The sequence below is a fragment of the Sorex fumeus genome, unplaced genomic scaffold (genome assembly GCF_029834395.1).
Source record: "Sorex fumeus unplaced genomic scaffold, SorFum_2.1 ptg000086l, whole genome shotgun sequence".
Classification (NCBI taxonomy): Eukaryota; Metazoa; Chordata; class Mammalia; order Eulipotyphla; family Soricidae; genus Sorex; species Sorex fumeus.
The window spans coordinates 1,279,881-1,284,420 of NW_026606143.1; the positions used below are offsets into that span (position 1 = coordinate 1,279,881).

Consider the following 4,540-nt stretch of genomic DNA (forward strand, 5'->3'; position numbering starts at 1 on the left):
ACGCTTTCCGGACTGTGCAGCCACGTTGTGGCCACACAACACATCAGAGGCCTTTGTCACTCTCGGACAGTCTGGCATGCTACTGAGAGTGTTCTGCCCACACAGCAGAGCCTGGCAAGCTACCTGTTGTGTATTTGATATACCAAAACCAGAATATACAAAGGGTCCCATATTTAGCATATGCTACTTTTCACATGCCCTCCCCCCAATGATAACTAGGTAAATACCTGTTGTAAATCTTTAAGTGAATAAACACAATATGCCCCTTAATTGCACCCAAAGCTACCACCAACTCCCCTGGATCACTCTAACAATCCTCCCCACCCACCGCAAACCTCTGGAACGGTATTGACCATGTTGGAAAATACTACTCTAGGCCACTGTTTCTCAACTTGGAGACATATTGACCCACTGTCGATGTCTCCCCAAGCACCCCATCCCCAGGATGTTCCAAATGAAGCGAAGATGAGTATCATGTAAATGGGAGCCACATATGGAGGGCCATAGGGAGGAAACAAGATTGGAAGCAGTAATAGTCAGAATAAAGTTTGAGAACAAGCCCTAGACCAGCAATTTTCAACTGTGTTCCAACAGCACCAGCAGACAGTTAGGAATTTCTTGTGTTCCATTCAGGACAAGGCATAGACCATATAAACAATAAACAAGCACATTTATAATGGACAAAACTTTGTAAAACAGGATATAAGAGCACCAAATAGCCAAATAAAGGACACTGGTTTCCAATTTTATTATAATCAATGCCAAATCTACATCAAGACTTGAATTAATCACAGAAACTTTTTTTATGAGATTGAATGTTTTCTTCCAGTGGAGTTCGGCCAGTGGCTTATATATCCATATGGGATGAGTATTGGGTATTCCCATTCTGTAGACTGTCTTTATTTTGGTCACTGTTTCTTCGAGGTGCAGAAGCATCTTAGTTTAAGATTTGTTTTTCTCTGTTTTCACTTGCTTGCATGTCATCTTTGAAGATAAGATGACAGAGTTGATAAAGCAGTGCTGAAGTCTCCAACTACTATTGTGTTGCTCCCAATGTCTGTTAGCAGTTGTTGGGGCACAGCGGGTAAGGCATTTGCCAAGCAAGCAGCCAATATGTCCGACCCAAGTTCGATTCCTCCACCCCTCTTGGAGAGCCCTGCAAGCTACTGAGAGTATCTCGCCTGCACGGCAGAGCCTGGCAAGCTACCCGTGGATGTATTCAATATGCCAAACACAGTAACAACATGTCTCATGATGGAGATGTTACTGGGCCCGCTCGAGCAAATCATTGAATAACAGGAGGACCATGACCGTGACCAGTTGTTGTAGGTATAGCTAGTCCCTCATTGGGTGCATATACGTTTAGAAGTGTGATTTCTTCTTGTTGTACATATTCCTTGATTAATAGAAAATGGCCTTCACTGTCAATTCTGATCTTTTTTGACCTGAAGTCTATGTTGTCAGATACTAGTAGGGCCTCTCCAGCTTTTTTGTGGGGGTTGTTTTCTTGCAGGAATGATTTCCATCCTTTGAGTCTGTGTTTGTTGTGACTGTTCAGATATGTTTCTTTTAGGCAGCATAATTTCGAGTTCAGTCTCTGATTCCATTTTTCCACTCTGTCTCTTAATTGGTAAATTTAAACCAATATGTGAATACATAGAGATTATTGTTATGGGGTTTTGTGTCATCTTCTATAAGGGTTTGTTTTTTCTTGTAGTCGTTTTCTTGTCTTACAGTAGCCACCTTAGTCCTTATTTTAAGGGTTGGTTTTGAACTTTATAAAGTTCATGAGATTATCCACAAAGTTTGAGAGTTTGGCCGGGTGATGTATTCTTGGTGAAGCATTCATTTTATTGAGTTTTTTCACTATATCCCCCATTGCCTTTGGGCTTTGAGGGTTTCCTCTGATAGGTGTGCTGTAAATCTAAGGGTTTCCCTCCCCTTTGTATGATATTTCCTTCTTTGACCTTGCTGCTTGCATTATTTTATCTATCTGTGACATCCATCATTCTATGATATGTCTTGGATTTTTTTTGTTAGATCCCTTTTAGCTGGCACCCTTCAGGTTTCTTGTATTTGTATGCCTGCATTCCCCAGTGCTTGGAATTTTTCAGCAATGATTTCTTTAACTGTGGCTCATTCATTGCGGTTGCATTCCTGTCCTTCTGGTACTCCAATGATTCTGATGCTTTCCTCTTAAAATCATCCCCTAGAACTCTGATTCCAAAATAGGACTAGAGCTTTTTTAATATCTCTTCCAATTGTTTGTTGTTGCTTGTAAGCTTCCTACAGCTCATCTTCAAGTTCACTGATTCTGTCTTCAGCTGTAGCCATTCTACTGCTGAGGGCGCCTACTGAGTTTATTTTATTTCATTTACCGAATCCTTTATTCGTGACACTTTTTTTCGTAGCTTTCTTAATTTCTGCTCTCATTTCCTCCTGTAGTTTTTTCAAAGAACGTTCCACCGTTTCTTTCATGTCCTCCTTTAATTTACTCGATAAATTCATTGATCATATTCAGCATTTCATCTCTGAAATCTTTATCAGAGAGCTCAGATTTGTGGGTAACACTTGTAGAAGCTTCTGGACTCTGGACTCCTCTCCTTGTGGTGGGGATTTAAGCTGTTTCTTCATGTTGTTGTGGTTGTATGGAGGTGTTCCCTATCACTATTCCCACTTGCTTTGAGGAAGGATTCTCCATCAGTTCGGTCCATGGTGTGCATCTTTCCTCTCAGATGTTCCACTGAAACTTATCTGAGGTCTTTAGTGAGGTTTTCAGACGATGTGATCTTTCATATTGGGCCTGTATAGATTTTTTTGATCACCAGTAATTTAGTAAAATTGGAGTAGACTAATGGACTATTTCCCTGCTGTGTTTAAGGTCGCTAGGATACTCTTTACAAAATTGGGTGGTCAAGGCTGACATGTGACTCCAGATTGCTGAAGAAGGGAAAAATAACTGTGACTCCATGCCCACTTCTTCAGAAGCCAAACCCCCAACAGCTATGTAGTTGAGGCTTCACCAACCTGTCGCAGGAAGCAATGTCGCGTGCTGCAGCACGTTGCACACTGGCATGCAATGGGGTTGGCAGGGAAGCTGGGATGCGGAGGGAGCAGGCAGGGAGCAGGCCTGGGGTCTTTCACCAACCTGTCGCAGGAAGCAAAGTCAAGGTGCTACAATGCGGGACACACCAGCGTGCAGGGGGACTGCCCCGGAAGCAGGCATCTAAGTATTATTCACTTTTACTCTTTATTCTCATCTCCTTTGCCTAGCCTAAATATTTTCTTTTTCTTCTTCATTTACATAGTGCTGTATCAGAACACATATCCTTATAAAGTTTTAGGAAGACAGGCATTCCAACTTGTTTCCCTAATAACTTTGGTTATACTATGAAACATTTTCTACAGAGAAGTATTTCCTACAGCAATAAATGCAAAATATATTCATCCATCTGCCTCTTAGATCTATCATTTATCATTTGTGGTCTTGACATATGCAAATATGACAAGATACAAGTACCTGAATTTTTATTTTATTTTAAAATAAATATAGCAGAAACCGATCTGTCTGGGAACAATATAGCAACTGTGTGCTTCTCTTACTGTTATTGCTAGATAACAATACAGTCCAGTCGCTATCATTGTGGCCACAGTGCCCAAGAGCTGTGGGAAGTTGCACACAAATAGTTGGAACTTGGGCAGTCATGCCTCAGGTTCCTTAAAGATGCTCTTTCTGCAAGTCTAACATGCTAGAGGATACCAGCAACATACCTGTATGTTGTTTTGTTTTGTTTTGTTTTTGGTGAAACGCCATGTGGTACAGTTGTTGACCTTACAAGTTTTTGTACTTGGGTTTTGGTCATACAATGATTGAGTACCCATCACTCCACCAGTGCCCATTCTCTACCACCAATGGTTCCAGTAACCTTCCCACCCCTCCCATACCCCGATCCAATCCCGCCTCTGTGGTAGGGCATTCCCTTTTGTTCTTTCTCTCCTTTTGGATGCTAAGGTTTGCAAAAGCAGCATTTGAGTGGCAAACATAGAATCCTCCCAATACCCTTTGCTTGGTGTTCCCTTCTCCGTTTGAGCTGCCCTTTCCCATAGCATGTACAGCTGGCCTTCAAGCCATGGAGTCAAACTCCTGTAACTTATCTTGACTTTCCTAAGATGTTGATCTCCTATTTTGTTATTTTATATTCCCCAAATGAATGGAATCTTTTGATATCTGTCCCTCTCTTTCTGACTCATTTCTATTTGTATGTAAATTTTATGACTTTTCTAACAGTTTTTAATGAATCACCATTTAAGTCATACAATGATCGAATACCCATCCCTCCACCAGTACCCATTCTTCACCACAAATGTTCCCAGTTTTCCCTCCCCCAACCCCCACCCAATCTCCCCAACCCCATCTTCCCTGTCTCTGTGGCAGGCGCATTCCCTTTTACTCTCTCTCTCCCTCTGGATGATTTGTTTGAAATACGGGCATTATTAAGTAGGCAATCATGTTCACCTTCAGTACATATCTCCCGTCCCG

General features: G+C 41.7%; 1 pseudogene; it reads right to left on the reverse strand.

The window, feature by feature from the left end:
• Positions 1-3,533: 3,533 nt before the first annotated feature.
• Positions 3,534-3,772, reverse strand: LOC130039446 (uncharacterized; annotated as a pseudogene).
• Between the last annotated feature and the right edge of the window lie 768 nt (positions 3,773-4,540).